This window comes from Grus americana, chromosome 3 (genome assembly GCF_028858705.1).
Source record: "Grus americana isolate bGruAme1 chromosome 3, bGruAme1.mat, whole genome shotgun sequence".
In the NCBI taxonomy this organism is placed as follows: Eukaryota; Metazoa; Chordata; class Aves; order Gruiformes; family Gruidae; genus Grus; species Grus americana.
The window spans coordinates 65209861-65232880 of NC_072854.1; the positions used below are offsets into that span (position 1 = coordinate 65209861).

The 23020-nt window shown below is 45.3% G+C and overlaps 1 protein-coding gene across 1 annotated transcript in view; it reads right to left on the bottom strand.

Moving 5' to 3' along the window:
- Positions 1-8361, bottom strand: part of TXLNB (taxilin beta) — a 39893-nt gene extending 31532 nt beyond the window's left edge. The window contains exon 1 of the mRNA XM_054819075.1: positions 8199-8361. The gene's annotated coding sequence lies outside the window, so the exon portion shown is untranslated. The remainder of the gene's footprint in view (positions 1-8198) is intronic.
- Between the last annotated feature and the right edge of the window lie 14659 nt (positions 8362-23020).

The window sequence follows — 23020 nt, forward strand, 5'->3', positions numbered from 1 at the left end:
CTTACCCAGGACCTGGTGACGAGGGTGTCAGTGAGAGTGTCCTGGGCACCTGCTCCAGAGCTCCTGCAAGGTGTGGGCCAGCAGAAACAGCATCTCTGCCTGCATGTGGCTGGAAAACTCAGTGTAGAGAAGGCTCCTTCCTTCTCAGAGTGCCAGCAGAGCTGCTGTCACCACTGCATTGCCTGCATGAGGTAGCGCAGAGGTGCAGGGTGCACAGCTGGGTCTCACCCTGCAACTAGCCCCCACTTCTGCTTGACTACAGACTCTGTACTCTTTATAGCCATGAGTCCTTTCTTTCTCTTTTTCAAGATGATTTTTGTTCCTCCCTTTAATGATATCATAGAATCGTCGAATCATAGAATCACAGAACCATAGAGTCATAGAATGGTTTGGGTCGGGAGGGACCTTAAAGACCATCTAGTTCCAACCCCCCTGCCATGGGCTGGGACACCTTCCACTAGACCAGGTTGCCCAAAGCCTCATCCAACCTGGCCTTGAACACTTCCAGGGAGGGGGCAGCCACAGCTTCTCTGGGCAACCTGTTCCAATGCCTCACCACCTTCATAGTGAAGAATTTCTTCCTTGTGTCTAATCTAAATCTACCCTCCTTCAGCTTAAAGCCATTACCCCTTGTTCTATCACTACATGCCCTTGTAAAAAGTCCATTTTCAGCTTTCTTGTAGGCCCCCTTCAGGTACTGGAAGGCTCCCATAAGGTGTCCCCGGAGCCTTCTCTTCTCCAGGCTGAACAAGCCCAACTCTCTCAGCCTGTCTTCATAGGAGAGGTGCTCCATCCCTCTGATCATCTTCATGTCCCTCCTCTGGAGGAGAGCTTCATGTCCTTCTTATGTCCCCAGAGCTGGACACAGTACTCCAGGTGGGGCCTCATGACAGCAGAGTAGAGGGGAAGAATCACCTCCCCTGACCTGCTGGTCACGCTACTTTTGCTGCAGCCCAGGATACAGTTGGCTTTCTGGACTGCAAGCACACACTGATGGGTCATGTTAAGCTTCTCATCAACCAACACCCTCCAAGTCCTTCTCCTCAGCACTGCTTTCAATCCATTCTCTGCCCAGCCTGTAGTTGAGCTTGGGACTGCCCCCACCCATGTGCAGGACCTTGCACTTGGCCTTGTTGAAGTTCATGTGGTTCACATGGGCCCATGTCTCCAGCCTGTCAAGGTCCCTCTGGATGGCATTCCTTCCCTCCAGCATGTCGACCACACCACACAGCTTGGTGTCGTCAGCAAACTTGCTGAGGGCACACTCAATCCTGCTCTCCATGTCACCAACAAAGATGTTAAACAGCACCGGTCTCAATACTGATCCCAGAGGAATGCTACTCATCACTGGTCTTCAGCTGGACATCGAGCCATTGACCGCAACTCTTTGAGTGTGACCATCCAGCCAATACCTCATCCACCGAGTAGTCCATCTGTCAAATCCACGTCTTTCCAATTTAGAGACAAGGATGTCATGCGTGACAGTGTCAAATGCTTTGCACAAGTCCAGGTAGATGATGTCAGTTGCCCTTCCTTTATCCACCAATGCAACTCCATCATAGAAGGCCACCAAATTTGTCAGGCACAATTTGCCCTTAGTGAAGCCATGTTGGCTGTCACCAATCACCTCCTTATTTTCCATGTGCCTGAGCATAGTTTCCAGGAGGAACTGCTCTGTGATCTTGCCAAGCACAGAGATGAGACTGACTGGCCTATGGTTCCCTGGGTTTTCCTTTTTTCCCTTCTTAAAAATGGGGGTTATGTTTCCCCTTTTCCAGTCAGTGGGAACTTCACTGGACTGCCACAACTTCTCAAATATGATGGACAGTGGCATAGCAACTTCATCCACCAGTTCCCTCAGCACCTGCAGATGTATCTCATCAGGTCCCATGGACTTGTGCACCTTCAGGTTCTTTAGATGGTCTTGAACTTGATCTTCTTCTACAGTGGGCAGTTCTTCATTCTCCCAGTCCTGCCTTTGCCTTCTGCGACCTGAGTAGTGTGACTAGAGCACTTGCTGGTGAAGACTGAGGCAAAAAAGTCATTGATTACCGTAGCCTTTTCCATATCCTGGGTCACCAGGTCTCCCGTTTCCTTCTGGAGAGGGCCCATATTTTCCCTAGTCTTCCTTTTATCACTGACATATCTATAGAAGCTTGACATCCCTGGCCAGATTTAATTCTATCAGGGGTTTAGCTTTCCTAACCTGATCCTTGGCTGTTTGGACAGTTTCTCTGTATTCCTTCCAGGATATCTTCCCTTCCTTCCACCTTCTGTAGACTTCTTTTTTTGTGTTTGAGTTTGTTCAGGAGCTCCTTGTCCATCTGTGCAGACCTCCTGGCATTTTTGCCTGTCTTCCTCTTTGTTAGGATGCATTGCTCCTGAGCTTGGAGGAGGTGATTCTTGAATACTCACCAGCTTTCTTGGGCCCCTCTTCCCTCCAGAGCTTTGTCCCATGGTAGTTTACCAAGCAGATCCCTGAAAAGGCCAAAGTCTGCTCTCCTGAAGTCCAGGGTAGTGAGCTTGCTGTGTGCCCTCCTCGCTGCCCTAAGGATCTTGGACTCCACAGTTTCATGGTCACTGCAGCCAAAGCTGCCCTTGAGCTTCACGTTCCCCACTAGCTCCTCCTCATTGGTGAGAACAAGGTCCAGCATGGCACCTCTCCTCGTTGGCTTCTCTGTCACATCAAGAAGGAAGTTATCATCAATGCATTCCAGGAATCTCCTGGATTGCTTATGCCCTGCTGTGTTGTCCCTCCAACAGATATTGCAGTGGTTGAAGTCCCCTATGAGGACCAGGGCTTGTGAACATGAGGCTGCTCCTATCTGTCTATAGAGGGCCTCATCTGCTCGGTCTTCCTGGTTGGGTGGCCTGTAGCAGACCCTCACTATAACGTCTCCTGTCCTTGCCCTCCCTTTAATCCTGACCCATAAGCTCTCAGTCAGCTCCTGATCCATCCCCAGGTGGAGGTCCATGCACTCCAACTGGTCATTGACATAGAGGGTGACACTCCCTCCTCGTCTCCCCTGCCTGTCCTTCCTAAAGAGCCTGTATCCTTCCATTCCAGCACCATAGGAGCCATCCTACCAAGTCTCCATGATGCCAATAAGATCATAGCCCTATAGGTGTGTGCACTTCTCTAACTCCTCCTGTTTATTCCCCATGCTACATGCATTTGCATAGAGGCATTTAAGCTGGGCCCCCAGTGAAGCTGATTTACTGGCTGGAGTGGCTGGAATTCCTTTGTGCTGCACTTCAGGTGCTCTCCTGCTGACCTGGGATCCTTCTCCCAGTTCTGGGCATCTATTGCTGGAACTAGCATCAAACTGGTAGGAGTGGGATGGATTGAGGTTCCCCTCCCACAGCAACTTTAGTTTAAAGCCCTCTTCACCAGCTTGCAAGTCTGTTACCAAAAATGCTCTTCCCCTTCTCTGACAGATGGACCCCATCAGTCTCCAGTAGACCAGGTTTCTCAAAGCGAGTCCCATGGTCTAAATAGCCAAACCCCTGACTGTGACACCAGTCCTGCAATCATTTGTGGTTTACAATGTGTTTTACAATGGTGCCATTGGGGAAGGAAGAAAGGAAGATTGTTTTCTCAGTTCTGTTCCAGCATCTGAGGAGTTTGCTTTCTTATTTTTTTTAAAAGACAACTTGGTTTGAAAACATGGAGCTAACTGGGAAGTATTTTGTCCCCTGGTCAGTTGGCTGTTACGTAGATCTTCTATGGTGTCTAAATTTCTACAGCTTTCAAAATCATAAACTAACTTGGCCAAAAGCAGTACATGATAAGAAAGATGTAATTTACTGTAATACATGACTCAGTGTTTGCTATTGTATTGGGTCTGGCTGAGATGGAGTTAACTTTCCCCACAGCAGCCCTCACAGCCTGTGCTGTGTATTGGAGGAAGGTGTTGGTAACACACCCTTGGCGAGGGCAGAGCAGTGCTGGCTCAGCACCAAGGCTTCTCTCCAACATTTTCTCCCCCTCCATCACCAGTAGGCTGGGGGGGGCAAGATCTTGGGAGGGGACACAGGCAGGACACCTGACCCAAACTGACCAAAGGGATATTCCATACCATATGATGTCTGCTCAGCAATAAAAGCTGAGAGAAAGGAGGAGGAAGTGGGGGCATTTGTTATTTACCATATTTGTCTTCCAGAGCAACCACTACATGCACTGAAGCCCTGCTTCCCAGGAAGTGGCCGGACATCACCTGTTGATGGGAAGCAGAAAACAAATCTTCTGGGTTTTTTCCTTTGCTGCCACACGTGGCCTTTTGCTTCTGATTTATTAAATTGCCTTTATCTTAACTCATGAGGTTTTTTCCATCTTATTTTTCTCCCCTCCATGTCCTGCTGAGGAGGGGAGCAATACAGTGGCTTGGTGGGCACTTGGCATCCAGCCAAGGTCAGCCCACCACAGTTATTAAACTCTCCCCAGTCAAAGTGATGTTTGGAAGTGCAGTGATGGCCATCCCTAAGGCAATATTTTGCAAGATTTGATTGTCTAGCTATTTGACAGATAAGATTGTCAAATATTGTGGTTTATCATCTCCCAAGCAATTAATTGTGGGCCTATAATTGAAAGCTCTGAGTGGGGCTCAATACGTGCCTGAAAACTAAGCTACAAATCCATGCCTCTGCAGTCCTCCCACGGGTACAACTCACCAGCAGGAATGGCTTGGGAAGGTGGCTGGACCGGGTCCCATGGACCCTGTCAGACAGATGCATCCCATTCTTTCTATCCTGCTTGTGGCATAGTCATTATGCTACCGCAACACGATTGTAAAATTATATCCATCTGATTTGGATTCATATTGAGTTTCATTTACATTGAAAGATTAGACCCTGCATGTGCGATTCAGGTAAATAATTCCAGATAGCATGAATGTTAGACTACAGTTTGTGATCTTGTTTCAACTAGAGTTAATTGACTGCCAATTAACTCAAGGTCAGTAAGATTACTGTAAATGCTAAGCCACAAGCTCCACAAAATATGTGTTTATTTCTGACATGTTTAGACTAGTGTTTACAATTGCATTTATTAATTTGAGCTAATTGGCAATTGGCGATCAATCAGCTAAAAAACCCAGGGTCACCAGCTCTTGTCTAGACAGAACAAAAGGCTCACAAAGTACATCCCCAATTTAAACTAGCTATTTTTGTAACATGTTCATCACAGAAGGAGAACAGGATTGCTAAATGCTCCATTTCAAAACATGAATTTCTCTTTTGCCCGTCTCCCTCCTCTCTTTGTAAGAAGGCACAAGATGACGGGCTCCTCCCTGCACCCTGATTCTCTCCCTTGGCTGTTTCCCAACTACCAGCTGCATCACTCATGGAGCAGCACTGTCCAGCTAAAAGTTTCCTCCTACATGAATCATGAAGCATGCCTGCAAACACAGTAGGCTCTAAATCAACAGCGGCGATTGATTTATGCATGATGTTTCTCAGTAATAAGTGAAACACATGGGCGAATTAAAGAGAAGCTGGATGTTTAAAACCAAGGACACGATCTTTAAAAGCTGGCCTCACAGGAAATCTTCTCTAACACACATTGCTGGGTAGAAAGGGATTAGTTATAATCAGTCTCTGAAACCATGGCAATTCACATCTGCTGAGGTTCAGGCCACCAGCCTGGAATGGTGAGCAGGCAGGAACCACAGAAATACCCAGCAACGAACCTTTAACCCAAGGGTGCTCACACTGCATCATACTGGGCATTTACACACACAAATAAGTATTTTAACATTTTATTCCATTCTCCTTCAGGCTAAACCAGTCTGATAACTACTTCCAGCACAAACACAATGCCTGTTAAGACTTCTGCACCTTGTTTTGCGTAACGGCTTCCCCAGTGTCACAGAGTTTATACTTAGGGAGACAGGGCAGCTCTCATTTGCCGAGAGCAGCCCGCTTACAGCCTTTGATAACGGGAGATTTTACTGCACTTGGCCCTGGTCCTCCCTGTGCTCCAGCCTGTTTAACCTTGATGTACATCAGGAATTCTTCCTTATCAGGCCAGAAAAGACTTATGGTGCCAACTTCTTTGCAAGACCCAAAGTATTTACTTTATATGCTATCTTAGACACAGTAATGTCTAAAAATTAGGTGACTGAGCCCAGAAGAGAAATTCCTTGGTTCCTCAAGGAATTTTAGACTTGCCCTATTTTAGACTATCCACTTCTTGAGTTTTGTGACTCCTGCTACCATTACCGTTGCCTCCAGGCACCTGAATTTCCAACAGAGCCTTACCTGTTTCATGGCGAGGGGGAGGACTGACCAGTTATCTGGCTGAGTCTGAGTGTTGGATCTTGTTTACTCTTTTCCTCCTGCACTTCCAAATTCTGGACCTGCTCCACAGCCCTGAGATCAGTATCTTTCATGGCCCTGGTGTTTTGGATGAAAGCTTGATCTCAGATATTCGTGGTTGCTGCCTACATATAGTCACTCCAGAGGGTTAATGTGGTTTCATTTTAATGGGAAAGTATAGTTAATACAGCCATACAATGCCTTGTTCCTACATCAGCCTCGGAGTTTTGAGCTGCTTGAGAGAGAGACAGACCGAATTTCAAGCCCAGATCCTAGGTGTTTTTTCCACCTTGATTCGCAGCGTGTTTAAAACTCCAAGCCTGTCCCTGCCACCAGCAACAGTAGAGCAAACCAGGCTGGAGTCAGCGTGGGATGGAATTGCAAGTCACCGCTGAGATCTGTTTTGGGTGCTGCTATTACCTGTGCCTCAGCTCTTGGCTGCCCCAGCCCGGACAAGACCTGGCTCCGGAGATGGTCCTCCTCTCCTACAGCGGGAAGCACCCCCGAGAGCCAGAGGGTGCTCTTGCCTGCCTACTGTGGGAGACCCTCTGCTCCATTCTCCTCTCTCCTCTGTTAAAACACAGAAAAAGGTGTGCTGCTAAGCTCAGTCTGGTAACGTGCTGAGTTTGTTTGTCTCTGGCCATTATGCCTTAACATTTCACATTTACAGCACGATTTGCCTTCGCTGTGCTTTGAAATCAGCTAGTACTTCCAAAGTAAAAGGTCAGTCGGCAGAAGCCAGCGCCTGATTTAGCAGAGCAGCAGTAGCCATCCCTCTGCTGCCGAGAAAAGCATCCCCCGTGCCGGGTGCCGTGTCAGCCTGCCTCTCACGCCGCTGGAGCCGACGCTGCTGCCGAGGAACCGTCCCGGCACGGACAAAGCACAAAACGAACGTCTGCTTCTTAGGTTCTCTTGCAGACTGTCTTTCATACTGTTGCAGAGTTTTGTTTATCCTTTTTAAACAGAGTGCTTCCCCTTCCTTCTCATGGGAATTTCTTCCTCCTTCCCTTCTTGCAGCTTGAACTTCTAGAGGGTTTACAAACTGGTCTATATTTAGCTCTTGCCTCCCCATGTATCCAGCAGAAGGACACATGGCACCTGCTCTGCAGCCAGGAGTTATTTTAAGCACTTCTAAAATGGGTAATGGTATTTAGCACTTTATGCTCAAAATTCACATACACACAAACACAAATGCTCTAAAACAAAGCATTCCATATAATTACAGCAGCCAGCATATGCTGATAAAACCTGAATTTTTGTCTTGACATAACACCAGAGTGAACTACAGTAACACCTCAAAGCAGCAGACATTAAACTCTGGAATGGCCCATGCTACTGTAGCTCCAGTTACCCTCCAGAAAAATACAAGTGCCTAGTTATAACCTAGACACTGTCCTATGTATTACTTCAGAAAGTGATGATAAAATCAGCTTTATCAACTACATGCTACATTTGAATAGCTTTATGATTTATGAACAGATTTCTAGTACAAAACTGAACAAAAATTAGGAGGCTTTGCAGCAGTTTCCATAAAAAACAAGACTCAGAGACTTTCTGAAGTCCCTTGCCTCACCTCTTATGCGGCATCTGAGTCTTGATCACTTACTGTTGTAGCAAACCAGCCATGGCCCCAGATTCACTCGAAGGCAAACTCTACCAAAGTCAGCCTGAATGTTTTTGATCACTCTTTAGAGAACCATTTTTCACCTTCACCCACAGCCTTAGATACTTGCCTGTTTTCCTCACACATCACACGGTGCCCAGGCTTTTAAGTCTATTACTAGAAAATGTGGGCTGACAATCCCAAAGGGAAGTACTTAGATTAAAGCCCTTGCACCATGCCACCAAGTAGTGACAGCAAGGAAGCTGTTCATCAGACTTACCGGAGCAAAGAGAAGAGCTGAGCAGAGAAAAAAAGTCAGGCAGAAAGCTCAGACAAGGGCACGCCAGCAACAGGACACTGGTACTGTAATCCTGCCACCGAAGGAAGAGGGACGGGAAGACGAGGCGAAGGGGGGAAGGACAGAATGACACAGCAGGAGCAAACACCGCGGAGGCTGAATGCGTGCTTTGCAGGGGATCAACTCTGATAGGCGAGCAGGGAGGCTGCCTGCTGGCTGGCAGCATGAGCCAGCTACGTTGGCTATTCCCTGCTCCGACAGAGATAGCATGAGAGATTAGAGACTCGGGCCCTCAGAAAGAGAAAATAAAGGAAGGATTCATACACAGCTGCTTCAAAATTAAGTCTTAATCCTTCAATGACTTGATGTGTTGTGCTGGGTGAAATTTATCTGTATCGATTATGGATTGGTCAAACTTGGTCTAATTTTGCTGTCTGTACCAGGAAGACTGGGATGGTTTTCCATAATGTGAACTCCCAGCTGTGACTGCCCTTTGCAACCTGGGATTTGGGCAGGATTTGTTAAAAAACAGACTGATTCTTAATCATAGACTCAGTGGCTGGAAGGGACCATGGGAGGCCTTTAGTTCAACCTCTTGCTCAAAGCAAGCTCACCTGTGATCTCAGACTAGGTCTCTCAGGGCTTTCTATCAGTCTTAAAAATCTCTAAGGATGGAGACTGTACAACCTCCCTGGGAAGTCTGTACTCCTGCCTGACTGCCCTTGTGGTGAAAAAGAAGAAGAAAATTAAGAGCCTGTCTCTATCATCTTGATAATCAGCTTGTAGGTACTGTGGGGCTGCAGTTAGGGGCCCCCAAAACTGTCTCTTCCCCAGGCTGAACATCCCACTTTCTCCAACCTCTCCTCATGGGACAAGTGCTCCAGCCCCAGCCACCATGATGCCCTTCCAGTGACTTGACCAGCTTGTCCCATTGGGGCAGCAATGCTAATGGAGACGGCTGGTGTAGCTGTCCCCCTGATCCCAGCAGCTCTCAAACAAATGTTCTTGTTGCTGCCAAGGTAACCTGCCTGACCTACTTTCTATGTGTTACCGTATCGGCTCACATTGGCTCAAAGTTGTTTATACAAGCAAGCAGAGCACTCCCCAGGGAGCTCAGCTGCACGCTGTTTATCCAGCGACCGGTATCTCCCACTGCCGTGACCCACAAGCCACTCAGGCAGCATCTTGAGATGCCAGATGGCCCAAGGACCATCTGCTGCCCACTCCCCTAGAGAGACATGTAGGTCAGTTTAATGCACAAATATGCAAACAACTGAGAAGCAATAGGCTGGTGCTGAAGGTGGCTCCAGTGAAAAATAATAATGCTTAGAACAACAATAGGAAGAAAAACACATGTATGCTACAATGATTTGGAGTAAGCCTTCAGACCGAACCCTTGTTGCATGGCACTAGAAGAAGCAGAAATGTTTTGCACCTGATATGCGAGGGATATAAGAGAAAATGGTACTGGACGGCACAGTATCAAGAACTACTGGCTCAAAAATAGTCCATATGGTAGCAGCATCTCAGACTTTCACTGGAGAGGACTAAAGGTCCTGCTATATTTGTGGAGACAGTGTCTGTGGGGTGGAAAGAACATACTTGGGGTGGTTTCTCATTAGTCTTATTTATCTACTCGGAAAAGGCAGCTCATACTCTCTGGGGATGCGTGGACATTGTGGCTTAAGGAAAAATCAGTTCTTCGAATCTTCTTCACACACTGGTGGTGGCTCGGTAGTGCTCCTAAGGCAGTCACAGACTTAAGGATAACGAAAGGGAGTTTGCAAGGTCAGGGGCTTCTGCTGCAAATCTTTTGGAGGGGGTTGGAAACCTGCTGGACATGTTTTGAGATAAGATAAAGCTCTGGGGTTGCTTGTGACAGGGCAGCGTGAGTGAGCAGAATACCAGAGAAGATAAGAGTGTGCGGGCTGCTTGTGCTCCTCCTGTTTTGACTGGAGAGTTCTCCTGTTCGAGTCCCTTGTTCATTTTTCTCTTGAAATAAAATCAGCTCCAGGGTGTCTGAGATCAAAATGCACAACTGAACTACCAAGGAGCTAAGCAACAGCTGAGCTGCAGAAAGTTACGCTGGCATATGCTCACTCCTTGGCAAACACAAGGCAAGACACGTTCAGCTTTGCTCTCTTTCACTGGGGTTAAAGCTATTACTTGTTAGCTCATTTTTGCAACAGCCTGACAGGATGCACACAGACCCTTATCGCAGCTCAAAAGACATGCAAGGATTCACTGGGCAGTGGGAACGTGGTCATGTCCCTGGGACATCAAAGCATACTGATAACAGGCAGTTAGCTGGGGTTATCATTATAAAAATTAGCTAAAAGAAATCCAAAGCTACATGTTCTGAATTGTTCCTAGATATGCAAGTAAAGAAAACAGGCTCTGGTACAGTCAGGGAACAGAAAGGACCAAATAAAACCAGGATCCTGGAGTATGTGGGGAGAATGTGTGTGTAGCTCCGGAAGATTAAAAGGGATCTGTTGGATTTTGACCTGTGAATTGAAACAACCACCTTAAGAATGGAAAGGGAAACTCACACTGAGGAATTTAGAGGGGTGCGTTGAAACCATCACGCAGTCGATTTACATGCTGAGAATGAGGACCAGCATTCTGACGCTGTGCGCTGGGATGGTTGCATCTGGCGAGCTGAGGAGAGAGCTGGCTGAAAATGCTCGCTGTGAAACCTGCACTGCTTCTGACAGTTCTGCTTTTGCAATGCTTTGGGCATTTCATGTCCCTGTTTTGGGGAACAGGGGGAAAAAAAAGCTTTCTCTAATCCATGAGAAAGAGGAGGAATGTACCTTCCCCATAGTAAAGCTAGACCACTCCTCGAGAATTTCCTGTAACAGGGCTGAATTTCTTTTTCAGTTGTGTTCAGTTGTGAGCTGGATTGCATATCCATAACCCTACAGTCTCTTTGGAACACAGTGGCATTTCCACTGGTGTCATTGGTAAGGTTACACAGAAATTGCTTTTCTTGCAGCCTGTTTCTGGATTAAATATAATCATCAGCAGTGTAAACCTACTAAAGAAACAGGCTTCCCAGGGGAAAACAAATCTAATAAGTAAATTTCTACCTATATTTATCACTTGCTCTATATGATATTCAATGCATTCAGCCTTACCAAATGGAAGGACAAGTTAATAATTAAGTCAATGCTATTGAAGCTTTTTGGTTTTCTTCCTATCTTTTTTAGCATATCTTTTCTTTTCTTTCCCCGGGCCATTTTTCTCTACAGCAACATTCAGCTCTCACCTGCTGATGCTCTCCCCTCCCTCCAGTGCTAATGTCATTGGCATTGAAACAGTTACTTTTGGGAGTTTTATGTATTCTTTTTGTGTGCCATGGGAAGGTTTAGGTGAAAGACTGGCAGCTCAAGTTTAGAGTCTCCCTCTCAAACACTCAAGGGCTTTAAAAAATGCAAACTCTCTCTGAAGTGTTGGTTAAAGGCACTTTAAAAAGTTTTGGGTTTCTTTTTCACCATGAGCAATGTCAAGCCTTTATTTCTTCCACCTGAATGAAAGCTTAATTTCTGCAGAAGCCCTAATGTCCCGTGCAAGCCATACAGCCTGATTTGGCCTGCAGGCCAGTCTCTTCGCAGAAGGTGAAGAGGCTGGAGAGGTTCTCCTGCCTTCTGCACTGGCCAGAAAAGAGCTATCTGCACCCCTCTGCAAATCGTAGCTGCTCTGCTCCACGAGACCCTGCTTGCCAGCAGCACAGGAAAATCTGGAGGCAACCATTCCCGATCACGTCACACTTGGGGATGCAGCAGACTGCAGGGAACTGCCGCTTCAGTGCCAGATCTGTATCAGTGAGGACATCATTTTTGGATTCTAGCAAGGAAACCCCACTAAGAACCTGAAGGAGTTCTTCACAACTTTCCCGCAGAATATTTTTTGGTTTATTTTTTGAAAGATACAAGTCTTTAAATTATATTGTACCTGGGCAGAACCAATTCCTGTAATACTACTACTTCACTTAATTATATTGGAAATAAAATCGATCCATTCTGTTTAAATATGTACCATAATATACTTATGCCATTACATATTATATAATATACTTATGATAATACATAGTAGCAAGCAGGTATGTAAGACATATAATGAAAGTATAGCGTGTATGAAGAATTTAGAAACGCTTATAACATAAAACGTATAATTAGAATTTAGAAAGAGCCCTTACAAAGGTCTTGAGACACAGAAGCACGGTGAAGTGTCGGCAGTGGTCTAGAAGTCAGAAGCTTGCAGAGCCTGGCAGCGTTTCCCAGCTGTGGGCAGCAACAACTGAACCAGCGTTGGGAGAGTCCTGCGAGATCCCAATGCAAAGTCTGTCAAGATCGATCTCCACTGGGTTTAATTTACTTCTATAGAAATGTCATAAACATCTGGACCAATCAGACATTTTGCATGGTGACCTCTTGGGAATCATTTCTCTCTTGCTTAGTACTGTGTCAATGAAAGAAAAAAAAAACAAACCCCCCAAACCCCCTCCCCCCATATTTGCATTTATTTGCATACACAAAGCAGGTGTTCCACATTGCATCAATTTTCTACAGATTTCCTAGCTCCAAATCAATCTCAAAAGGGTTGGGAGGTTATGATTTGCCATCTAATAAGATTTTATGGCCTGAAGGGTTTGTCATATACCTAAGGTTTGCCAGGTTTTTTTTCTTCTTCAGCTCAAAGATCCTGGCTACCAATGGCAGTTAATAACACAGCCAAATTAGCTGACACACAAAATCCCAGCAGGCAACAGACTTAGCTATTTTAAGCAAATAATTTAATTCTTAATCTACATCAGTAAGAATATAGTTTCTGAAATTTAGCAAGGAAACCACTCTAAGAATCTGGAGGAGTTCCCCATGGTTTGCTACTGAACAGCTTTTGATTTATTCTTGGAAAGATTCAAGTCTTTTGAAACCTTAAGAGCAAGCAAAATCAATTATCAGGGTTTCAATTTTCTCCAGGCAATTTCCACCGCTTCAGCTTGCCCAAGAGATAGACTCTCTATAAATACATTATGCTATGTGCTATTTGAAGAATTTGGCAAAGTGGAGAATAGCTTCACTTCACAATTCACACATAAAGTAAAAGAGTCCCTCAGGTGAGGCATGCAGTCACATCTGAATGCATCTCTGCAGTTTGGAAACAACTCTCCTCCAATATATGCAGGTAATTTGTTGGGAAGGAGAAGAGCAGTATTAGCTGTTTGCAGTTGTTCTGGTACTGCAGTCAAGTTACTGCTGATTTACACCATTATAAGCTAACACAAAATCTATTATGAAACTTCAAAAATATACTGAATCCTGAAACTGTCTAATTTTAATCTAATTTAATTTTAAAATTATGCCCCTCTAGCTAGAAATGACCTTCTACCAACAGACTGTGTGAGTAGAGTTGGGCCAAGTCAACCATCAACCTTGGACATTTTGTGAACCTGCCAGGGGAAATCTCTGGGCCCAATTCAAATGTGATCGAGCAGTAAATCACATATCAGGTGTAATTTGGAAGTCTTTTAAATGCCAATGGTACACTGGTCAAGGGTGAATTGTAGAGAAGAAATTATCTATTCCAGTAAGATAATGTAAACTGACTTGCTTTGCACAAGGTAGCTTTTTGTCTTTCCCTCCTTTTCGTAGCCCCTTCCATTTGCTAGTAATGTTCACTTGCATCAGTTTCATTATCAATATTCAACTTTTTTTCTTTTTTCTTTTTTTTTTTTTTGATTGCTGCTAGAGCTGGCTTGTAAAAATTAGAAATGGGAGAGACTTACTAAAGGCTCAGTCCTGCAGCTGCTCCGCGTGGAACTGCCATTGATTTCCCAAGCAGCACCTGCTGCTGAGCAGCCCAGAGAATAAAGCAAATTAGAAATTGAAGGCTAGCTCTCTCAGCTGTACGGGCTGTACATGGGCGGTAAACCGTCTCGTAATTGGAGCCAAACATTTTTCTCCGGAAAGAAAAAGGTCCAAATTCTGCTGACAGTCATAACTAGAGCTGAGGGCGGCAGGGGGCTGAGCAACACTGAGGTTACAACTAACCTAAGACTACGGGAGGGAAGAATAGGGACTGACAAAATGGGAATGACACAGATTGAGATAACGCTTAAAAAACCCTTGGAAATGAAAGGGACATTTGTGCTGAAAGATACAGATGTGTAGAAAGGAGGAGGAAAGTGACGGAGACAGTGAAATAAGTCCTAATGAAAACCTTATTTTATTGGATAACGACAGGGTGGCTGATGAACTGTTAGTTCAGAAGGAACCAGGCAGTGATCTGCAGAGCTGGCAGCACTACTGTGTGATGTCTAAAACTGCTGCTGATGTAAACACCAATGACCTATTTTAAGACGTGTGGAAAGAGAATCACTGCATAGAAAATGCAAAAGGATGCAAAAAGTATATTGGCATTAACAGACCAAAACTGTGAAACGGTGTTAATTGGATTTTTTTAGAAAGATTTTCTAGCTGTCTAGGTAGAATCACCTTATTAAACATAACAACGTTTGGGGGACCAAATGAGTAAAGAAGAAAATAAAACCCAAGAGATGAAAGGATGAATAAAGAAAAGATCAGTTGAGAGTGACTTTCATAATTTATTAAGCTGAAATACAAATATGAGAGGTGGCACCAATGTCACCAATTTGTTAGAATATAGTAAATCTTCATTTTGTGTACATAAAAAGCTGATGCAAGTCACATTTATTGTGAAAGGCAAATTAGTCTCTAATTTAGATCCTGAACTTGAATAGGAGTATACGGACAGATATATGCATAATATTAACTCTTAGGTATCTTCAGATGTGTCTCCAAAACTCAGCTACTACTGCTACTACTGCTATTACTACTATGAATTTAAAAAGTGTTTTTCCTCTAATGGCACTCTAAAAGAGGATGTTAGATTGCAGTGCTGCCTCAGAGCGGTTATGTAATTTGGAGACTCCCAAACCAGTTGGAGTATGAGGAATTGCTAATCCAGGGAAAAACCAACTATTGAGCACCCCCCCTTGGAATCAGACAGAACAATTCCAGTTCACTCACGTACTCTGAAATCACCATCAGGCAATCTGTAATACTGTCGGTATTCCTATAGCATTGCAAGACACTCACCAGTTACTGTTTCCCATATTAACTGTTTTTTTCTTTGGCTATTAGTTCTGTTTTCTGAACCCAAAAGGTATTTAACTACAAATCGTGGTTATCTGTGGTTAAAATATTTAAATCACACTTTTAGAATTAAAGATGTAGGAAGAAACTTCTGTGGCAGCGATTTCCAGTTGTGTAGCAGCGTGCATTCAAGGATCTAATATAATCTATTAAGTAAGTTCAACATCAGGCAGCAATGAACTGCAAAAAAGCACATTGTACTCATTATTTGAAAGGTTAAACTGAGACATAAAGTGTTACATGTTAAAACACAATAAATAATGACTTGCCCAAGGTCATGCAGATGGGAACAAGATGTGTTCAGATTCTTTTCTACTTTAATTGTGGTGTGCTTGCTTTATACGTGAGGACCGGAGTTGCATGCTCAGAGTGAAAGGGAGGTCCACCTCACAAAAATGTTCAGTGTCTTTATGTTCTTTATGTGCTTCCAATTTCTACAAAGGGCTTGCATCAGTTGTGAAATTCACAGGATCCAGCTAGTCAGCTTGAACAAAGATGGTCTAAAACCAGCACCACTTTGCACAAAGGAGGGCTGAGTTAGGTAAATTATAGGACTGGAGGGTGTAAATGTTAGCCAATATAAAGAAATCTTCTCTACACAAAGGAACTGTACTTCATATGACCATGGAAAATTTAAATTCTGACTTTTATTAAATTCGTAAGACTTCTGTGAGATTTCTGAGCCATTTCAGGGGTTGTGACTACAACAACCCACACAGGACATAAATAAAATCCAGGGGCTGTCATATTGTTATTCTAATGGCTAATACGGATTACCTTTTCTCAGTTTGTTTTCTTTTTTTTTCTCATCATTTGGTCTCCCACCTGCCTCCCCTGTCTTATAAGTGCCCCGAGGCTGCCTTTCTGTTGCAAGCTCATACTCTCCCGGCACAGTAGGCTCCTCTCTCTGGTTGGACCTCCAGGTTTTTTAGTATCAGCTTCTGTGCCATAATCTTTTCTCACCAGGAGATCATCTAACAGAGCAGGCAGGAAGGATAGTCACTATTTGTAAGATTGTGGAATGTTTCACCAACCTGAGAATGGAAAAAAGTAAAATCTGCCTTTAGTCCTATTCTTCTTTCTCGTTTATCTGCCAAACAACCACAAGAAGGAAAAAGCTATTGGAGAGCACACTGGGCAGTAAGTCCCCCAGAAACCTTCTGTGTGCCAGCCAACAGCAAACCAGGAGAAGATACAGTTCCTTTAAACCTGGCTTGCTCTGTCTTCTCTTTCCTTTCATGTCATCAACTAATGTTTGACTAGCTGGGTCCTTCTGACGCTTTATCAGTTTCAAAGTCCTGTTCTGTCATGCTGTTCCTTCCTAGACTGTGAAGTGTCGAGGATACCCACAGGTCATCAATCTTCCAGGTAACCTTGATCAAAGAGTGGAAGAAGAGAGAAATGCAGCATTTCGGCATGATCATCCATCTCAGGCAACAAACGCTGAGGAATCATGAACCCGGCAGCTGCTGGCACAAGCAGGTGTAAGCTGGCAACTTGTCTTTCTAAAGGCAAGCACGAAACCCCCCTGACAACAACGGATGCTGTACTGGCAACCTGAATTGGTTGGGACATTAAATGCTATATACATCTACTTCTTCACTGTTTTAGGAGAACAACCAGAAAGAGAAAATACCCCTAAGACGCGACATACATGGAAGAGAAGAACTCAGCATGCGTGTACTTAGGTTTCCTTAAAAAGTAACATGCAATTTCCTCACAATGAAAGAGGCTGGCAAAAGCCACTGACCAAAAGCAGTTTGGAGCTCTTCATTTTTGTGGGGGAGGAAACAAAATTAGGAAAATGTTAGTCAATCAGATTTAGCAGAAAACATCTAACTCAGCTTTCCATCTACCTTCCTTTCCTTTTCAGTAAAGGCCACCTGCTACTAGGGTGATGCAAAAAAATCCCCCAAAACTAAGAAGATGTTGTCAGTTTATTTCACCTTATGCTGAGGAAAGAACATCATCAGAAAGTCCCCCTAAATCGTTATTAAAATGATTATAACAGTAATGATAAGCTAATGTCAGAGGAAAATATGGATCAGAAAATACCCTAATCCATTCCTGGCCTAAACACCACATTAAGAATATACTCAAATATGTGATGTTTTATTTGAATTAAGTTAATAAGGACCTCAGATAGGCTCCTGGTCATCAGAGTGATTGTGAATCCTGAGTTAATCCAATCTGACATTATCATCGTAACATGAGGTGTTGGAGTTACATTGGATGGTTCGTGTCTGCACCTACAGTGCCGTGCTGCTGCAATGCTTTCACTTGTTCGAGCAGGGACTCCAGCAACACCGCCCCAGAGTCTCAAGAAGGACTTACAACACCTGAGACTGATTTACACCACTATGGAGTACCCTGGCCAAGCAATGTATAGTCGTCCTAAAATGAACAAAGCGTTCAGAGCACTTTTAAGCCCGCTGGCACTGGTGGGGTGACTTAGGGGAAACTGAAATAACTGTGTTAGACTGAGAATATGCAATGCAGTTTTGGCATAAAATACTGCCTGCACTCCAAAGGGGACCCAAAGGCTATGGCTATGCTGGGTAAGCCATCAGTCAAAGCTTGATTTTTGACTTGGACACCACTGGCCAAGAAGTTACCTAGGTTAGAGCTAGACCCAGAGTATCACTGATCTAGATTTTGGTGATGAAGCTTATCTAGGAAAATCACAGGTGCATAATAATCTTAATTCCTGTAAATCTTCACAATTCATCAATCAAGATCACCGCCTTTTGAAAGCTAACCACAAAAAAAATCCCCAAAATGGGGAATGGACCTCTTGAACTTGGCTTAACGCACCAGGTCTTTTCTTGTTTTGCCTTATCTTCAAAGTTATGAGGATACCATTAAAGACAAAGCTGTTATGTACAGAAAGAGCTAGAGAGATCTGAAGGAGAGGCAAGGAAGCAAAGTATTCTCCCTTTCTTCCTTAGGCCAAAATACTGACGGAGACTTCAGCTTTGGAATTTAGAAATGCTCTGCTTCACTGGTTTCTGTGGAACCAGCCTCCTCTTTTAAACACAGCCCTTGGTAACAGAGCCTGGGGGAAAAACACACAATCAAACCCAAGTCCTCTAATAGCTTTCTATGGAGGGGACTTTATTGCTTGTGATATTTACATGTAAAATGAGCCATGTCAAAAAGACTCCTGGACTAGAAGGTCTGGACTAGAGGAACCCCGTGTGTATTAACCTGTTTTTGTGATGGCATTGTGGAATTGCTGGAATTTTTGCGTTAGGTAAAGGCTCTACTCCATAAGTATCCATCACTATTCACTCTGACCACCTTTCATTTGGTTAAAACGTATATAATAAATCAAATTAAAAGGCTGTTCTCTTAAAGCCTTTAAACAATAAGAAACACAGGGCTCCAGCTACACCTAGTGGACGAGCTCCCCGTACTGCAGCCCTTCTGCAGCCACTCCGACAGCACGGTTTCATCTGTCCCGTTAATTTACCCCTGCTCTGTTTCAGTATATAAACTCCGAATTGAAATTAAGCACCTCCAAGTAAGTACCAACAAGTTAAACAGCACCTATCAAAATTCCACGCGATTATGTGTGCACTGCTGTCTTTCACGTAAAGCGCTTGATTAAAAGGTCAGGCAAGAGGACCCTCTCTCAAAAGGTGAGAGCTGAAAAAGAAGCCACGCACGGGGCGGTGGGTCGCCCTGCAGCAGGTCCCTGTCTGGGAAGCTGGGGATGGGGCGAGACGCCCGTCAGAGGTTGTTCCGGTCCTTATAGGGCAAAGTCACGCACAAGGTGACTTGTGACAGACCAGCTGTCGCCCTCCCCTACCATCCTAGGGCACGGCTGCAATAAACCACCACACCGGCTGACTGCACATCCCAAAGCAAACGCGCTACGGCCTCAAATGCTTTCAGCGGATTATTTTTGCCCTGATTAAACTGAAGTGAGGGCAAGAGAAAGCGCGGGGCCTGTGGTGCTTCCTGGGTACTGAAAAGAAACCAGTCAGATGAGTCTGAGATAATGGATTACAGGGGATTTAAAAAGAGAGAAGGTGGTTTTTAGCAGCTGAGCACAGGCTTCAAGTCCACGTTTTGGCTGCAACGGTTTCCAGCGTGGTGGCTGACTAGGAATGGGAATGCTCCCTACTCGTCTTCTGGGAGCAAGGACACAGATCCCATGTCCGTCTTCAAAAGCAGAGCAGCCAGGACACAGGACTGCAGGGTTCATCGGCTCCATCCCACAGCAGCTTTGCTCACTTATCTCCACCAGAGCAAATTCAGGTTTATGTTGTAAATAATGGTCTGTGAAGAAGGTTAACACACCACATTTTCTCAAATTCTCTGGTGTTCAGCGTTGTGTCCTGTCAGACATGGCAAACAAAACTAAGCTGTCCCCATCGCTCCACAGACGGGCACCTGTTTACAGCTTGTGGGTTAGGGCTGACTGGTTTTCAGACCTATCCTCTAAAACTTTCTCAGTGATGATCATAACTAATTCTTTTTTTGCCTGCTACTTAGAAAGGCTTTATATTCATCTCCATACCTGTGTTCATACCTTGCTCTTGATCTCCTTGTCAAACCACGTGCTAGCCTTAGTGCAGCCTGCTGATAAGCAACCCAGAAGCAACCCAAAATATAACTATATAACCCTTGTAATCCCATAAGCAACCCAAAATATAACTATTTAGCTACTGTACAAAGCAGACATGTGCAGAGGCTTGGTGTCATTTCCTATCATTGGAAAATCCCAGGAATCCATTCCTGCCTTCAATACATACTTTACTTTGTACAAAGTTGATGGAGGATGTAGAGCTGTACAAGGTCTGTAGACAGAGATAATATCCATTATTAGACCAAATAATGTAGCTGGAAGAAAACACAAAAGATTTTGAGTAACAAGCCTGTAAATACTTATCCCATCAGAGAGAGAGAGTGAAATCTGAAATTCTCTGTGCTACTTCTGTTTGAATAGCAGCAGATAAGACATTTTCTACACTTTCAGAAACTTCACCCTCTCCTGTGTGTTAGTGAAGCAGGCTGCAGTAGAAAACTCGCAGTGCAATTGTTAGGAGGCTCTTGGTCAAAACTGCACATAAGTAGGTGCACCTTCAGCATCTTATTGGGACCAGTGTCTGCTAAATATTTAGCTTTTGAGCTTAAGAAATGCTGTGTACTCACACAAGCAACTTCAGCCACAGTTTGAGGAGCGTGACAATTCTGAAAGCTTCTTTTATTTTACTTCATTGCTGGTAAAATAGGGAATATATTGCCAAATGAACACACCAATAGACAGAGATAACAAAATGACCCAGAGAAAGAAAAAGGTGAGAAGAGTGGTCAGCATTTTATGAAGCCTGATAAGCTGGAAAATGTTTTGCTTAGTTTTAACATGGTAAACATATCTTTCAAAACCTGTTTCAGGCTTGCGATCAAATTGCCCCTCTGTAAGTTTTTAAGAGGGGGAAGGGCACAGCAGATGGAGAGGGACTGCAATACCTGATCCATCTCTATTAAAAACCTGGTGTCGCAAATTTCTTTCTAAAATGAGGCAAAGAGAATAACAGAGAACCTACCATAACAGTGGCTCATCTGTTCAGTCATTTGATGTATCTCGTTATTGTTGCAGTTACTGAGACTCAGCTTTATCTGGTGCGCAAGCACAATAGTGGCACCATATTGAAATGTGTAAATATATTTGCAGAAACTATGTAAAACACCTCCTCTGTACTGACAAAATGATGCACTTAGAATACATGAAGCCCTGAGAAAATGTTGCTGCCTTAGGTTCCAAATTCCTTTGATTCCTCATCTTAGTTTTACTGCACATGCAGTGTTATCTGACAAATATATTTGCCTGACTATTAAAAAAATACTTTGTCTTATCATTTAAACAGCTCCTGTCAATGTTACTTAGTCCTTGTTCACAGTGCTATCCCTATGAGTGATGATACAGAAATAGCTCAGGTTAAGGTCGGTGTGTGTAGCCCAGATCTGTAACATTGACATTTCTTATTCCTGTCTGCGGTACCCCTGCAGTGACTTCAGAAAGGATAGTTGTAGGATCAGGGACAAGAACTGCTTTTTCTGACTTCATTTCCCTTCCCTCTATGCCCATGCCCACCCCGGTTTTGCCAAGGTTTCTAATACAGGGGGGTATGGGCCCCTTGGGTACCAGCTCACACATTAAGCCCTGCTGTGCCACACAGCCAGGATGCAGCAGAGGCAGAGGGCAGGAGGAACAGCACAGGAACAGAATGGCTCCTATAGCAAGATGTTGATGCAGAAGCTACCCGTGCCCTGAGGAAGTATTGCCATGTGGCTCCACAGACACATGCCCTAGCCTTTGGCCAAACACCAAGCGATCCATGGGGCTTTGTATGCAACTTCTCTAGCAGATCTGGAGTGTGGAAAACATCTCCTGGGGGGGGGGGGGGGGGAAGAAAAGAAAAAAGGAAACAAATGAACTCTGCAAATCCAGATGTTGGAATTTTCCAATCCCCCTAGCAAGACAAGATAAGCAGGGGATAATCCTCCTTTATGTAACTTTTTTTTTTTTTAAATAAAACCTGAGACCAACATGCACGTTTTCACAAGGTTTGTTTGCTTGTTCTCTAAACCCACGCCGAGAAACTTCGGTAGACTCCGCACCCCCTCGGGCCGCCGTGCCGTGCGGCCGGGCGCTGGGTAGCGCCGCCGCCTGCGGGCGCCGCTCTGCCGACGGGCGCTCCGGGGCGCCTCGGGCAGGGCTACGACGGGCACCGGCGCCGCAAGGGCACACGGCCGGCTCCCCTCGCTGTAGGCCGTACCCCTACTCTCCCTCCCGCACAGCCCAACGCCGTGGCGCGAACTAAGCTCCCCCGCTCGGGGGGCAGCTCCCGGCCCCCTCGGCTCCCCTCGCCCCCCGCGTCCGGCGGCGGCTGCGCGGAGCCCGGAGGCTGGAGGGCGGCGGCAGGGAGGGCGGCCGCCCACACGGGGGCGCCGTGGCGCCGCCGGCCGCCCCGCGCAGGTGGCTGCGGCAGCCGGGCCGGGAGCAGCGCCGGGCCGGGCAGGGCCGGGCCGGGCCGCCCGCAGAGCCCCCGGCCGCGGCGTGCAGCGGCAGAGCCCCGTCGGTGAGGGGGCAGCTGCCCCCCCTTCGGCCGCCCGCCCCAGTGCCCACCCGTGAATTCTTTATTCCCGGGGAAATAAGCAGAGGATTGCGTTAATCGGCACCTAATTTTCGGCCAAGCATGTCTTGCGTGGCGAGGCGGCTTAGGGCTGATCTCCCTTCCAAATAAAGCAGCGCGTCTATTTATGGCCGTGGCTTAAAGAGGAGCAGATCTCATGTACCATGTTGGAAGTTCTTGAAAAACAGCCGAAGTACAGAGGTCAAGTTTCCTGTACTGAAAGCAACTTAATGGGACGCAAGACGGCAACATCCTTTGTGAGGATCTGGTGGTAGCTTGAAAACTGGGTCACTGTGCATTTTTCACTAATCTCTGGGTTCAAATAATAAATTACTTTAGCGTATTTCTAAACAGTTTGGAGGCTAGAGAGGATCTACTTAAAGGCCTGTTACTGCTTCAGACGTGGGAGCCAGTGGGAGCATTGCCAAGGGGTTCACATCAGGAAGATGTGGGTCAGGCCCCCAATATTGCTTAGTGG